The sequence below is a fragment of the Mus pahari genome, chromosome 5 (assembly GCF_900095145.1).
Source record: "Mus pahari chromosome 5, PAHARI_EIJ_v1.1, whole genome shotgun sequence".
Taxonomy (NCBI): domain Eukaryota; kingdom Metazoa; phylum Chordata; class Mammalia; order Rodentia; family Muridae; genus Mus; species Mus pahari.
In genome coordinates, this window is record NC_034594.1 from 155,274,339 (window position 1) to 155,291,420 (window position 17,082).

A 17,082-nucleotide genomic window follows, 5' to 3' on the forward strand; every position below is an offset into this window, starting at 1 on the left:
AGACCAGGCTGGCCTCGAACTCAGAAATCTACCTGCCTCTGCCTCCCAAGTGCTGGGATTAAAGGCGTGCACCACCACGCCCAGCTATATCCCTTCTCTATGTCTTGCAGCCTTTGCCTTGGAGGGTACGGAGTCTTGTAATGGTACGTGACTAGGCGTTATCAGAAGAAAGTCACATAGCAAACACGAGCCAATGAGAGCTTTCATCTGGGAAGAGGAAGCAGAAAGACTAGGAGACAGAGGTGGAGGACTTCAAGGAGACATTGTTTCCCAGACAACAAGAGCTGTACACATGAGCCCAGCAATGATGATGGCAAATATTGTACATATTCTAATTTCATAATTTTTAATAACATGTGTGTGTATGTGTGTTCATGCGCATCTGTGCACGCACATGCGACCCTAGAGGCCTTAAGAGGACATCAGTTACAGTCGAGTCTGTAGATGGTAGTAAGTTATCATGTGGAAGTTATAGCTGAGTCTGTAGATGCAGTAAGTTATCATTGGATGCTGTGCCTCAAATCCAAGTCCCCTGGAACAGCAGCAGCCAATGCTCTTAGCCACTCAGCTGTGGCTCCAGCCCCCAATGCTGGAACAACATATAAATTAAGTAGAGTATCAATATACTGCATCACACACACACACACACACACACACACACACACACACACGGGGTGGGGGAACATTTATTGTACCTCATTTATATCCATGTAGTCAGGGCACAGTCCACTGTTAACATGTGATATTCATTATGATTTTATGATGGCCCAGTATATCTACAATTAAAATTTATGAGCCTCTCTCCACTTAAAAGTAAATTGGGGAAAACTCAATGAGGAGCATGTTATAATGTTCAAGAAATCTTATAAAATGAAATGATCTCCTAGAAACAGTCTTGAGTAGAAAAATAACCTGGTTTGGAATGCCAGCTTGGCTCTACCTAAGTTCCAGGCCACTTCCAGGCAGGTTCACGCTACAGCTCTACCCCAAGCTGTGAACTCAGAAAGCTGCACAGTTGACAGCTGAGAGCCTTGCAGGCACCACAGACTCAGGCTTGATGGGTTAGAGTCACATGACCACACGCAGCAGAGTCATCTCTAACAGGGCTGTGACCCAAACCCTGATCCAACCTGCCAAACTAGGAAAAATAATGGCCATTCTCAATTTACACTCACATTTTAAGCACAGACATATTAATATCAATAACAATGCAACATCTGAATGACTTAAGTTCGGGAAGCCATTAAGCCAAACTTGATATTTACTAAGACAGAAAGTATAGACGAGGTTTTTTAAAGTCAAATCCCCTGAGCAATGCAGATATTCTGGTTATGATCTGAAGGTGATAAGCAGGCAGAAAAGAGGAGCTGAGCTTCAGGTCCTCAAGCAACTCTTTCAGCACTGTGCCTGTCTCAACCAGTACCACTTTGGTGTCAGAGGTAGCACATTCCAGCCTTCTGTTTCCAGCTCCCCTTAGCACATCAGGGAAGAAGCGATAGCTTGGCATCCCGGAAACTGAACCTTGAGCTTCCGTAAGCATTTTTTCCCTTTTTAGCTAGTGTTAAAAAGTGTCTCAAGACACATTTCAAGTATTATCAGCACACTGACTGGCCCCTAAATATCTGCAGTGAAACATGCCATAGCCCATAGAATTCCAAGATACTTCACCCTGATCTGTGAGGTCCACAGGGAGTCATGTAAACAGGGAACCCTTTTCCTCTCTCGAAATGAGACCAACTGCACAGACACCCCACCCCACCCTGCCCCGCCCCCAGGAAGCCTGTAAGTCAACACCTCGTGTCAAGTCGCTTGAAGCAACTCTCAACTCCCTTTTGGCAAAGGAATTTTCTTTCAAGGTTCTGTGGGTCAGAGACCTGGCCTTACGTAAGGGCAGGTTCTTCAAAGGAAACACAAGATGACAGTCTCACAACAGCTCTGACATGAAGTACACCGGGGCTTCCTATGCCTTAGGGATTGACGGGGGTTTGTCTGTGCAAGCTGGCTTCAGAGGGCTGGCCCCCAGCCAGCCACATCTGCGCTCACTTGCCTTCTATCCTGTGTTAATCCCCCTTTAGAAAAGAAGTGCAGGTACTCTTTATCAGGAAGATCTAAATTCTTCTCCACAGTCTGTGGACCTGTCTGACAGTGCACTTTGAGATTGTTAGAGTTGGATATGAAGTATGTCCCCAAACAGCACCTTCATTGTAGTTTTGGTCCCAGCTGATGACACTACTGAGGGCGACCGATCATGAGGATTCTTTGGTTAGCTCAGTCGGATGGGATGTTGGGAGGTGAAGCTGGGCTGGAGGGCAGAAGTCACTGGAAATGTGCCTTTAAGTGTAAACCTTGTCTCTGCCTGCTGTTCATGAGGTGAGCATCTTTCCTCCACACAACATACTGCCAAATTCTACCTCATCAGGGCCAGAAGCGGGAGTCACATGACCACAGACTGAACCACCAGCCAAGTATTTCTTTCTTCTCTTAGGTTGTTTACATCAAGAAAAGACAGCTCTGGGTTATTCTTCTTCTTCAAAAAGTACAGTATAAGATGGTCTCTAACAACAGGTCAGTCATCAAAGTACAAGAAAACTTCCTCCTCCATTGAATTGTATGCAAGTCAGTGTTCTGCTATGAACAGACACCATGACCAAGGCAATTCTTTAGGGACTCAGAGTTTTGGAGGTTTATCCCATTACCATCATGGTGGGGAGCATGGTAGGGCACATGACACTGGAGTAGAAGCCAAGAGCTACATCCTGACTGAAGGCCAAGAGAGAGACAGGAGGTCTGGCATGGGCCTTTGAACCTTCCAGTCCACTCTCAGTGACACACTTCCTCCAACAAAGTCACAGCTCCTAATCCTTCTAATCCTTTCAAATACTGCCACTCCCTGATGACTAAGCATTCAATTATATAAACCTCTGGGGGCCATTCTAATCAAGCCTCCTCAGACTAGTACAATTAAACTCTGCAGTGAGGGGGAAAGCTGGCTAGTATAGTGACTTTGTTAGCTTCTCCATTATACTCAATCAACACACCCTGACACATGGATACCTACATCTACAGCATATGAAGCAACACAAGCTAACAGACAAGGTAGAGACCCACATCATCAGATTTGCTACCTGATAAATAGACTGATACTCTGTCCTTGATTCTCTGACTCACTCTTTATATGTTCCAGAGTCAAGCTCTCTGCCAGAACCATGAGAAAACACAAAGGGGAATCTAAAAGAAATCAGATGTATCAGATGCTAAGCCAGGAAGGTTACTGAAAGGGCCTCTCCCTCATGTCTTTGTCTCCCTCCCCATAGCCGAGATGCAGAGAGTTTTATGCTGTACAAAGATGTCCTGGCTAGTTTTATGTCACTTGACACAGATGGAGTCATCTAAAAGGAGGGAACTGCAATTGAGAAAATGCCTCCATAGGATCCAGGTACAAGGCATTTTCTTAATGAGTGATTGATGGGGTAGGGCCCAGCCCATTGTGGGTGGTGCCATCCTGGGCTTGGTCCGGGGTTCTGTAAGAAATCGGGCTGGAACAAGTCACCATGAGCAAGCCAGTGAGCAGCACCCCTCCATTTTCTTTTCATTAGCTCTGGACTCCATGTTCCTGCCCTGCTTGAGTTCCTGCCCTCACTGTTTTTGATGATGAACTGTTATAAGAACTGAGCGAAATAAAACCTTTCTCTCCAAGTTGCTGTGGTCATGGTGTTTCATTATCAATAGTAACCCTAACTATAACAAAAGATATCCATTTCACCCTACACATTTCTTTCCAGTTTGCATCATGTGAGTATTTTCAAACTTGTTCAAATGGCAAAGCACCAGAAAAATCAGTTTGCACATTGAGTGTCCCCCAAGGGGTGAGCACCAAAGGCATGGATAGCAATCTGTGTTCCCACAGGTGATGGGAACTCTAGAAAGTGGGGCCTAATGAGAGGAAGTTAGGTCACCAGGGTGTGCCCTTGAAGAGCACTCTTTGTTTCTGATAGAAACAACTGGGAGAGAAAAGGCTCTGTTACTGGTGGTTTCAGGGACTTCTGTGCATCACAGCGAAGGTTCGGTAGCATTCATAATGGCCGTGATGCAGAGTGTGTGATGATGGCATTTCACATTTCAGTGTAGGCAACAGAGTGAGGCTGCACAACCTTCCCCAGCCTCTAGGAACAAGTTTTCAAAACATGAGCCTGTGGGGTCATTTCAGATTCTAATTGTAACAGAGGGGAAAATGAAACCCTGGGGCTGACCTCACTTTCTGCTTCCTGACTACAATTAGGTAAACAGGCCTCCTCCAACGCAGGCTCCCACTGTGGAATAACATGCCAGCATGAGCCCAAGGCAAATAGATGTGCTGAAATCTCTGAATAAACCTTCCCTCCTTTTAAGTTGTTTGCCTCAGGCATTTTATTACAGTGTCAAAAAGTTCTTGTAATATTATGTACTAAACATCAGACTGGTTCTTGATGGGATACTATACCATAAAACATAATATATATCTAATTCTATTTTTAAAAATAGTAATTACTTCACTAAAAGAAAAAAGTAAGCCAGACAGTGGTGGCACACACCATTAATCCCAGCACTTGGGAGGTAGAGACAGGCAGATTTTTGAGTTCAAGGCCAGCCTGGTCTACTGAGTGAGTTCCAGGACAGCCAGAGCTATACAAAGAAACCCTGTCTCAAAAAACCAAAAAAGAAAGAAAGAAAAGAAAAGAGTACTATAGACATTTCTCTTAAAACAAAACTTAAAGCTCTGAGTATCACAATAAAAAATAAGCTTTCATTTTTAAGTAATCACTTTACATCTGTCATTAACATATAATTGTTTGTTCATTTGTTTTGCTATCATTGTTTGCTAACAAAAAAGAATTAAAGAATGACAGTATTGGACACTTTTTGAGAAACGAACACCGAGCAGACTCCATTCCATTAGTGAACCACGCGTCTGTAAACTGAGGAGAGAAGACAAGGCCTTCGCTAGACTAACCGGGATAAATTGCGGGTGTCTTGGAGGAAACTAGAGTGCCCAGCCAGCTGATTGGGAGAACTTATGCCCAGCTAGGCAGAGGCACAATCAGGACAAGTGAGAGAGAGGGTGGAGTGCCCCAAATCAGGCCCCGGGCAAACTGTCCCTGAGAAGCATGCCCTTCAGAGCTGAGGCCAGTCAGGAAGAAGGAAAATGCCAGGCGACCAGAGACCTTTCTGAGGAGTCTGCACTGAAAAGGGCTTTCCTAACAACACAGTCACAGCAAGCCCCTTTACATATCTCTGCAGAGTATCCAGCAGTTTTCCAGGGGCTGAATGGTGCACAGCATTACAACAGGATGCTAGAGCAGACAGGAAGCCCTGGGGCTACCCATTAAGTCACATGTTAGAATGACTTTCGCACAATAGAGAAGAATTGGGAACTAGTTATTTCTCATGAAACGACATGCAACATATTTTAAAAACAAATGAGTGAACAGGCCTTTGTAAGCTGTCTTAATTTCTGCTGAAGAATGGGTGGTCATTTTAACTCAAATAAGAATGGTTTGAATGTCTCAGCATTAAGAGTCTAAGGCAGAAGTTTTCAACCTGTGGGTCACAACCTGACCTCCTCAGAGGGGTTGTAATATCAAATATTTACATTATGATTCATAGCAGTACCAAATTTATAGTTATGAGGTAGTAGCCAAAATAATTTCATAGTTGGAGTCAGCACACAGGAAGAACTGTATGAAAGTGTTGCAACATTAGGAATGTTGAGAACCACTGGTCTATGGGGGTCAGATCTGTTGTTTAGGGAGTAAAGACAGACCAGAAGAGGGGAGAGACGATGCTAAGAAAGCAGCAGACATAGACAGAAAGGTGGGCCCAGAACACAGGAGGAGGAGGCAGTTCGTAGCCATGCAGACTGGACTCACAGCCATATCCATGCACTGTGTGTATGCATGCCCCTGATTCAGGCTAAACTACAATGGAGGTCATAAAACTTTCAAGCATCAGGCACCGTGGGAACATCCTGAGATTTGTATTTAGTCAACGTGGCAGGACTGTAACATCTGCTGTCAATATCTTATTTCAAAAGAAAGTCATGGGTGGGTTATAAAAAGGAAGAAGGCAAGAACATGAAGGGGGTAGATTAGGGAACTGGAAGGAAGAAATGGGAGTAGGTATGATCAAATTTCAGTGTATACATGTATGAAATTCTAGAGAATCAAGAAAAATATTTTCAAAAGAAAGCCATCTTTCTGCGCTGTCACTGATAAAGAGTATAAACACATGCTAATCTGGGACACGCATGTGCACATACACAAATCAAAGTGTAAAGAGGACAACAAAGCAGAAGTACTTTAAAGCATTCTACACTATTAGCCAGTTGTTGAAAAGCCATCACCGAAATAACTTTGGTATTAATTACTTGTTACTCTACTAAGAACAGTCCATTGCCCATGCTTTAACCACACTTAGGGTGATATGGGATATCACAGACTGAGTTCTGATGTTAGTTTATGTAATGAATTGGTTTTAGGGGCTTGTCTCTCTCTCTCTCTCTCTCTCTCTCTCTCTCTCACACACACACACACACACACACACACACACACACACTCGCGACTAATACACAGAGGCTCATTCCAGCTGCTTTACTAAAGTATAATATTTGTTTTTCAATTCTACCCACTAATTGTCACAGGTTGTTTTCATGTATTAAGTAACTACTTGCTGTGAGTGGCTATCCTCTTAAACAAGCAACTGCTATCCTGGGGAGTTCTTCTGTGTCCTTTGCAAAGATCTTCCTGGCTGGGCTGGTCAGTGGTTTAAGCCTCACTAGCATAGAGATGCAGTGTGGGAGATTCTCTCCTGACTATGAAGCCATCAGGAGACACAGGGCCTCCAGAGGGGCTGGGATATACAGAGGCTAGGAAAGATTAGAGGGGGTCCTGTGCCCTGCTGGGTAAAACCCCTCACTTAGGCTCTGTAAGGAAGCCCAAGCAGCTAGCTCATCAGTTCCCCAGTGAACCTGGACGGAATCTTTCCCCCTGGAGATCTTGGGAGGAAGGGTAGACTGCTTTTTGTCTTCCCTGGGGAAGGAATTTTAACACACTGCTAGCAGGGGCAACTTCAACAACTAACTTTCGAGGGGCAACACGCACAGTGAGTGCAGCTGATAGCTCTAACAGTCGCGCATTTCCTAAGTGGGAGAACTGAGTTCACAGCTAGAGAGCAGACTATAAAGGGCCCCTTAAACCCTTGTGACCGTGTGTGCCATTCTCAGGCCCCTCTTCAGACATTCTCCTCCTGAATCTGCTTCTAAAAATGACCCTCAGAGAGTTCACATGCACATTCAAATTCAGTAGCAGTGCTGTAAACACAGACATGTGAGCATTCCAACATCTGAAGATCCAGTATCTGAGAATACTAAACATCAATCTCCTACTGCTCAACATCAAATGCCTTGGTATTTAAAAGTGGAAATAGCAAAGCCACATACTATTTTATCCACGGTTTGTGTGTGTGTGTGTGTTGCATATATGGGAGCTATGTATGTATGTTGGCAGTTGTGCCTGTCCATGTGTACAAGAGTGGGGGCAAAGGCCACCATCACATGACTTCTTCTATTACTCTCTATTTTTGTTAGTTTGTTAAGGTAGGGCCCTGGGTAGTCATTATGTAGATTAGGATGGCCTCAATGTCACAGAGTACTGGGACTAAAGGTCATTGACCCTGGAGCTCTCTTGTGTGGCTAGAGTGGCTGACCAGTGAGCCTCAGGACCCTCCCATCTCTGCCCAAATCTAGTCCCAGTACTTGAGTTATAGACGTAACTGTCACACCCAGCTTTAACAAGGGTGATGGACCCAAGCTCTGATCCTCATGCGTAGACAGCAAGCACCTTCATTACCCACTGAACCTGTCTAATATACACACATACATACAAATACACAGATAAACACAGACGTGTATATGTGTACAGTTTTGTTTTGTTTTACTGTGAAGTTCTATGAAGAGATGTGTATACAGCCTCTGCTATGACTTGAGAGTCCATTGTGATTAGAGGTTTGACAGCCAGGTTTGGGGTACTGAGAAGTACTGTGGGATTTAAGAGGTAGGGCCTATTAGGAGATACTTACATCACTAGAACCATAAGGCACTTTTACTGAAATACCTTGGCAGCTCTCCTGCGACCACCTGGATTTTTTTTTAACTTGCTGTATTTTTTTCTCAAGCCAGCACAGTGGCCCTGGCCCATCTCTGTGCATCCAAGGTCAGCCTGTTCTATATAGTGAGTTCCATATCACCCAATGCTACACAATGAGACCCTGTGTAAGATGGGTGCTGGCTTCTCCTGTCTCCCTCATGCCAGCTTGGGATGTGCCCACTTGCCTCTGATCATGCTTCCACCACTCTACAAACCACACTACACAGCCAGGAACTGAGCTATGCCCCTGAGCCTCCCAAGTGTGAAGTAAACAAAGATCCCTCCTTTAGTAAATAATCTGCATCTCGTACTGTATCACAGAAATAAACACTTCTTTCTATAGAAGAGCTTCAAAGTATTACTTCATTTAAGTAAACAATGGTCACTGGTTTTCTGACTAAAGAAGCCCATTAACACTGAAGGGAAGCTGAACTACACAGGCCTGACTACCGCAGCCCAAGGCTCTCCTTAGCGTCTCACTATATATACTCCTGGTCTAAAATGCTCCTCTTTCCAACAAATCAGAATGCCGTCTTGCTCTAACCCTACCACCATCAAAACAACCACACAAGGTAAGCTTTATAAATGCAAATGAAAATGTTTCTACCACTGTATTATACACACAGTTTCAAAAACTCATAGTTTCAAACATCACTACTATGACTGAATTTTCAGATTGCTTCTGGGTTTTTCTTTATATTTAGTAAAAATTCTCAGACAAGAATCCCCTGCATGGTGATGACTTTTGTGTGACTTTTTGCTTCTTTATTCTAATTTCCTTGAGTACTATATCTCTTCAAGCTGCTTTCTTGGATATCAGCTCCCAATACCCACAGGCCGGCCATGTTTGCCTCAGCAACCTTTCACCAAGAGAGTTATAGCATCCTGCAGTCCTAACAACTCCTAAGAGAAGGGTATTTTCCTGTGATTTATTAAGGAAATGAAATCCCCTTTTCTTCTGTTTTGGAGGGCAGGGTCTCATCATGTAGGTCAAGCTAGCCTTAAACTTGTAGAAGGTCCATGGAGCATCAAAATTTATGATGGTCCTGCTCCAGCCTTCCAAACGCTCTTCTGTATGTGCTAGCAATCTGTATGCCCTGCTCGGGAACTGCAGCTTTACATTTTTATTTTAATTTATTGACTCCACACATATCTGTACACCACTTCCCGCTTGCTGTCTGTCAAGGCCAACAGAGAACACCTAAATCCCTGAAACTGGAGTTACAGACAGTTGTGAGCTGCAGAGTAGGTGCTGGGAATTGAACCTGGGTCCTCTGGAAGAGCAGGCAGTGCTCTTAATTGCTGGGTCATTGATCCAGCCCCAAAGAAACTGTCTTTTTGCTTGTTAATCATTGGTCTCTTGTTATCAATCTAGTTTTTGACAATGTAAGTAACATTTTCATTTCTATCAACACTGGAGAATAACCAGCTTGCTTTTAATCTCTTGTAAGTTTTAGAACTTGGAGAATTACTTTGGCCTGGCACACTAGTCCATGGCTACAGGCCACCTATGCCAGAGACTGAGGAAGGAATCCCTGAGACCAAGAGTTCAAGGCCAGCCAAATGAGACACAAGGGCCTGGTTTCAAAATAAATATATTTTTTCTTAAAGTTTAAAACATTTTTCACAATCTACAAAGTCAGATATATTATTCCACTAACATTTCTTTATCAAATCTTCATACTATTATATAAGGTTTCTGACTTTCAAACAAGGCTCCTTCGCGTCATCTCTGCCATCCCCTCAGCGCACGGCACTGACCCCCAACTTGCCGATCAACACTGAACACACCCAACTGTGATAAACAGACATCTGGAGGGTTAAAAAAACATATTTCCTGTGACAGATGAAGAAAGAAGATGAAGAGGAGGAGGAGAGGGACGAGGGAGAGGAGAAGAGGAAGTAGAAGTAATAGAGGAGTAGTAGCAGAACTAGTCCACTGTAGCCATAAACAGCCAAAGAGCCAAGTTGGGTGTCACACTGTCTCACTGACAGAGAAGAGGACTAAGTAAAGTTTTACAGTGGACACTGTACTAATTCGGATTTAGAAGTCCTTCCCAACAGGTAAAATCCCAGAGCCACAAATCTTCCACAGGGCAGACTAACTGTACACGAGGAGAGGGGAAGCACGCACACACATGAGCTGCGCAGTAAGTGTGATAAATGAGTGTGCTCCCTTTATGTGCCCAACCCAAGGATGTACACCTAACATCTTTACACACAAACCCGTATCATTAACACTAAAAAGCAGACCCTGATTTTCTCTAGATTAACTAAGATTACAAAAGCTGCCTTAGAGATATGTTTAAGAGCCTGAGGATGGTAGCTCATGCCTTTAATGCCAACACTCAGGAGATAGAGGCAGAAGGATTTCTATGAGCTCAAGGACAGCATGGTCCATATAGAGAGCTCCAGCCTAGCCAGGGATACAAAGTGAGACCCGAATTTAAAGAATTAGAAAAGACATTTGAAAGTTGCTCTCAAAAGTAAGGGAATTACACAACAGTAACACTGTGTTTCTATAATAGATTTTGCCACAATGTGGCAAGTGATCAGCCCCTACCTTCCACATGGATAGATACCTTGGCTGTGAAGGTCACATGATTCACCTTACTGCCAATCCCAGAGCACAGCTCATCTCTACAGACCCTCAGTCTGGAGTCTTCTGCAGCCACTGAAGCTCAAGGCCAACCTAGGAATCACAAGACTGCTGGTTAGAAGCTGGTAAGTCCTGGTAGGCAGCCAAACATGTCAGAGAATGTGAACAAACAACTTACAAAGTTAGTGACATGGTCACAAAGATTACTCAAAACAAAACTTTGTTCTAATCCTAACACTGGGATGCAGATGGCTGGTGCCACAAACCTGAAAAAATATACTTGTACCTCAGAGTGCTGGGAGGCCTCTCTGAAGGACAGTTACAGCTACCAACAAACTTCAATAGACCTTTTAAAATCCTTCATCTAAAAACCCATTGCCACAGGAGTTTACTCCATGACTAAACCTAAAACCTCATTAAAATAGTGTATACAAGGATATATAAGGGGCTGGAGAGGTGGTTCAGTGGTTAAGAGCACTCACTGCTCTTCCAGAGGTCCTGAGTTCAATTCCCAGCAACCACATAGTGGCTCACAACCATCTGTAATGGGATCTGATGCCCTCTTCTGGTGTCTGAAGACAGCTACAGTGTACTCATATAAATAAAATAAATAAAAAAATTTTAAAGGATATATGTTGCAGCATTCTTTATTTAGCCAAAAAGAAAAAGGGTAGGGATGGAAGGGGAGATGGAGAAGGAAATAAAGAGCAGTAAGTCTCCATCAACAGGGCATCAGTGATAAAAGCTAAGATCTAAGGAAGCCTTCACCTGTGGGTTCCCCTGAGACACACACACACACACACACACACACACACACAATTTTGCATCAGCCACAAGGTGGGGTATTTCTTCCTGCTTTTGCTTTGGTTGGGGAGGTGAGCAGGGCTAGGGTGGCGGAGCTGTGGGGTTGTCTGATTCATTTGAAGCGGGTCCTCACTGTGTAGCTTAGGCTGCCCAGGAACTCTTCTTAGCGCAGATCAACAAGGTAGATCTCTGGCTTCCATTTTTAAACCAGTAGTTTAAGACAGTGGTCACCCTTCCCCCCCCCCACCCATTTTCATTTCTCATAACAGTCCACAAAGTCCTTAACATTCTCTAAATATGACCAATAAAATTTGGGTTTTGTTCTTGTGTAGAACTATTTTTAAAGCCCAGACTAACAGACTCTTCTTTTCTCCAACTGCAGGAATACAAACCCCGGAGTAGGAAGCGAGAGAAAGGCTTCCTAAGTGAGCCACCGATGACTAAGAGATCACAGACCTCGTCACAGTCTGGAGCCCTGGGTATGGCACACCCTGTGCCAGTACTGTTTGACCCATTAAAGGACGAAGAACAACAGACTTAGGTTACTGATTAAGTATTCTATGGAAGTAGGGCATGGATACTGTTGACCAGCTCAGTAATGAGTAATAGTCCGAGACAATGACATCCATTTAGAGCACAGCCAACACTCTTGTTATTGGCTCACTCTTCTAGACATTCACTCTGCTGGTGAAAACACTGGTATTATAAAATGATCTCATGTTTACAGAAGAAAAACATATGTGGTAGTTAACAGGCAAAAAGAATCAGCAGAGGGAGCAAACATCAAGGAGACTCCATTTCAAACAAGGTGAAAGTCAGGGCCAATGCCAAAGGTGTTCTCTGACCACCGGGTATGCTACAGTGTGTGTGCACAAGTGCAAATATACAAACACAGACACACCTCACACACACATAAAAGTACCATAATGTGTGTGCACATGTGCAATTATACAAACACAGAACACACCCCCACACATAAATACACATTATACACTAATGTGCGATAGTGTGTGTGCACAAGTGCAAATATACAAACACAGACACACCTCACACATACATAAAAGTACCATAATGTGTGTGCACATGTGCAAATATACAAACACAGAACGCACCCCCACACATAAATACACATTATACACTAATGTGCAATAGTGTGTGTGCACAAGTGCAATTATACAAACACAGAACACACCCCCACACATAAATACACATCACACACTAATGTGCAATAGTGTGTGTGCACATGTGGAAATATACAAACACAGATACACCTCACACAGACCCACATCACACACAAATTGCCATAGTGTGTGTGCACTGTGCAAATATAAAAACACAGACACTGCACACAGACACACATCACATACAAAAACACTAAATATTTGCTCTGTGTCAGACACTATACTAAGATTTTAAATAGATTATACCCTTTAATCCTCATGACAACCCAAAGGAACAGGTATGATCAATACCCTATTATCCATCTGAAGTTGTCTTTCGCCTGTCATTTCTGGAATTTCCCTGGCTTTTTTCACATATTTTTTTTTTTTTTAGAAAAACATTTAAATCATGAACAAGTCCTAAAATTTAGTAGCAAGAAGCAATCTTGTTGGCAATGGCCTGCCAAGCATAGAGACACACACTTGGTACGCTCAGCTGAGGCAGGAGGATGGCTGTGAGTGCAAAGCCAGTCTAGGATATACTCCATCTCCACAAAACCACAAAACATGTCAAAAGCAAGAAACATGCATGCTTTTAGCAGGCCTCTAGGAAATGTTTGTAGGAGCTATTTCTAATTAAATTAATATTTGCCCCATTGGGTGTCAGAAAGGTACCGACCACTTTCCTTTGCTCTTACCGCAGAAGGAAAAAGAGAAAACTGTCAAAAAATTCACAGCACATTTTAAGGTTAATATCCTTAAGGTATATGCAGAAAACATGCAAGTGCACATTCAGTCTTAAATGAGGATACCATTTTATAAGCAGAAATTAAGGCCCCTGTGATGCAAGGCCCAACACGCTAAGTGATCTAGCAGCTGTGCTGATCCCAGGCTCTGTGCTCCCCTCACCAGCATCACAGCAGCAGTCACCCAGAGTCACCCGATTCTCTATTAAACCTCAGCAGTAGCACACAGAGAAGAGGTGGTCAGGGCTCCTCATGGAGGCTAACTTGGACAAATTCATTTAAAAGCTAGGAAAGATTCAGAGGGCCTCAAACCTGCTGTGTAAACCTGGTGACCTAGGTTGAACTGTGGACCATGTAAAGGTAGAAGAGAGCTGACTCCATTGAAGTTGCCCTCTGACCTCCATGTGGACAATATGGTATGTGTACCGCCTCCCACATACACATCATGTATACACAAAATAATAACCAGAAGTAAAATTTTAATGTAGTATTTAATTACAGGACCTGGTTGATGCTACTGAAGTGAAAAATAACAGCTTATAAGGAGTTAATTATGAAACACATGCCTTACCCAGGAAAGAAACAGTATTTTGTTTTCTCACCCCGAGCACAAATTATCACTTGTGTTTTCCTCAGTTTTTAAATTGCCTAGTTTTAATTTTTCTATGAAAACAGCTTTGTTGGTGCTATGTGAAACCTGTGACTAACATGCTCTCAGTCAATATTTATACCCCAAAATATTTTTCTTTTATTAGTATCTACAATTTAAATGAAACAAGTACCTTCATGGGGCCAAGGATCTCCAGTGCTGGAAAAGTACAGGAGGATCAATCCTCACCTTTAAGTTATTAAAGGCTCAAGAGACTCAAGACTTAGAAAATCCACATAGAAAGTGTATTAGCAATCCATTTCTAGCCAAAAGATGGTTCCAGTTTTAAGTCAACCCAAGAAATTATGAGAATTTATTAGCCCTGATTTTGTATGGAAATATGTGTACAAAAATTTGGTGAATATACTAACTTTAATCTGTTTACTGCTAAATATATGTTTTCTGAGAAAATATGAAACACATTTTAAAGTAAGAGAATCAAACCTATAGGTGCATACTTTCAACTTGAGAGAGCACATCTGGAACTCGGCGTCCAGAGGACACCAGTGTGTCAGAAACGCCAGGCAGGGCACTGACCCAGAGGATGAGTGTTTGATTTTTCTATAGAAAATATATCGTCTGCCATCACTGTTTTAAACTCAGTCTTTATGATAAACAAGCTGTGGGGGTGGGGTGGAGGTGGGGGTGGGGGAGAGACATTTTCAGTCCTAACACATGAAAACCTGAGGCAGGAGGATGCAAGGAAAGCCAGCCTGGGACACAGAACAAGACCTTTCTGTAAAACCTAAAAAGTAAAAAGTTCCTAAGTCTAAAATTCTATGAATAGAGGGGAGTGAGGGAGGATGGGATTGGGGGTTGGTAGAGGGGTAACGGGGAAGGGGATACCATTTGAAATGTAAACGAATAAAATGATTAATAAAATAAGATAAAATTCTATGAATGGATTTTCATTTATTTCCATTATGTTTAATAAAAGTAATACATGGATGTAACATTAAATGATACAGTTATCCAAGATAAAGTTATCAAAGTATCTCCTAAATGCCCTCTGGGCTCATTTAATCAATACAAAAACAATCTTGAAACCCACATGTAGCTATATATAAATACATAATACATATATACATAATACACACACACACACACACACACACACACACACACACATGTATGCTAGGCTTTGTTCTTCTTTCAAGAAGTAATATTTCCTTCCTGGCTATGCCTTCCTTCAATCCACAACAGCAGAGTTAACACAGTGTCAACAGTCCCCACTAGATATCACATGGTACAGACATACAGCATGATTCTCTCCATATCATTCTTCCTGCCCTGAGAGCAGCCCAGACCTGTCAGGTGTGTGCCAACCCTGACTCCTCCTCTCCTTAGGCCATCTTCTCACGATCCCCTCTTGAACAGGCATAGAGATCTAGCACTTGGGAGGAAAGAAAAGCCCACTGTAACTGATTTGTAAGCCTGCCCCGATTGCCCTATATTTTATCATCTATCACTGCCTAGACAAACCTGCACCAAAACTCTGACTTCTTATTTTATCTGCCTGTTAGAGGTAAATTATTCACAATGAAATGTATTGCACCAGAGACTATAAAACCCAGGCTCTTCCTCCAGCTTTGCCACCCACTATTGATGAGACATTGACAAGTTACTTGAATGCTCAGAGGCCCATTTCTTTCTCTAAATAATGAACTCCTTCAGGAAGACAGTTTCTGAAGTCCCTTCACACTCAAGTCAGTGACACTACACTCTGTCCAATAAATGCAGTCATGGCAGCCCTCAGCAGAGAAGTTATTAGTAAGTTTTAAAAGACCAACATAAAAGGAACAAAATTAGCTCATGAAAGCAACAGTTCAAGTACCTCCATGAGAACACTATAGTTGCCTGACTACAGACAATGAATATGCAAATAACAACTATAAATGGTCAACCCACTGTGGCAGTACATATAAAAATTTCACATTATTGTGTTTGACTTAATTACAACTATTGTACAGCTTGAGAATAAGCCCTTTCAAAGATAAAGAAAGTGATAAATGGATATAAAATACTCTGGGACTCTGCTACTGTCTCAGAGATTCCACCTCCTGATTAAGCTTCTGCATCTATAAAATGAACAGTCAATTGTATGAGAGAAGAATCCATTTTTAATTTAAAAAAAATAATAAAAGAAAAGTCAGACAAAAGCACCTGAGATCCATTCCTTCACTGTGCAGCCCTTTGCTGCATACCTACTATGTGCCAAACTCTGTTCTGCCCAGGGATACAACTGTGAAATGAGAACTGGCCTCTTCCATCGCCAGGTGACACAGGGATCTGTGCCTCGTGATACTTTCTAACTCACCCTGGCCTTCCAGAATTTGAGTAAATATAAAGTTTGTTATGTACCTTTAAAATAAATACTCTGCTGAACTTGTGAATGGAAATGCAGAACAAACATTGGTTTTCACTTTAACTGACAAAGACAGCTCCCTCTGAGGCCAACCCTGAACCTCAGTGGCCACAGCAAATGCAGTGCCTTCCCACCCCTCTCCAGAGTTGTAAACCAATGGGGACAGTGACAGAGAGTTAAGGATGAAAACAGGATGGTAACTGGCTAAAAGCTCAAAGAAGTGTTGGGAACTACAGCCAGTAGATAGTGCTGTCATAGCAGAGTGAGAGAGTCAATCAGCAGTACAGAGCTGATGTCTGAACAATGTGTGCTTACAGAAACAAACCAAAATAGGGGGTGGGGACTTACAGTACGACAATAACACCTTGTCCCACAGAACATGGTTAACTCCAAAAGTCTACACTTCAAAGGCTTGAATATACAGAGCTTGGCTTTCAAGTTTACTCTAAAACAAAAGACTATTTATATAAATTGCCAGTTCAGTTTTGTTTTGTTTTGTTTTAAACAACAAAAGCCTTTAAGACTAGAGTGTTGCCAGGCGTGGTGGCACACGCCTTTAATCCCAGCACTCGGGAGGCA

The 17,082-nt window shown here is 42.7% G+C and overlaps 1 protein-coding gene across 3 annotated transcripts in view; it reads right to left on the reverse strand.

Annotated features, from left to right (window-relative positions):
• Positions 1–17,082, reverse strand: part of Disp1 (dispatched RND transporter family member 1) — a 138,123-nt gene that overhangs the window by 77,009 nt on the left and 44,032 nt on the right. The window contains exon 2 of one of the 3 annotated variants that reach the window (XM_029538947.1): positions 10,763–10,872. The exons of 1 other annotated variant lie outside the window; for it this stretch is intronic. The gene's annotated coding sequence lies outside the window, so the exon portion shown is untranslated. Of the gene's footprint in view, positions 1–10,743; positions 10,873–17,082 lie in introns of all 3 variants that reach the window. One more of the 3 variants, XM_021198397.1, reaches the window with a different exon arrangement.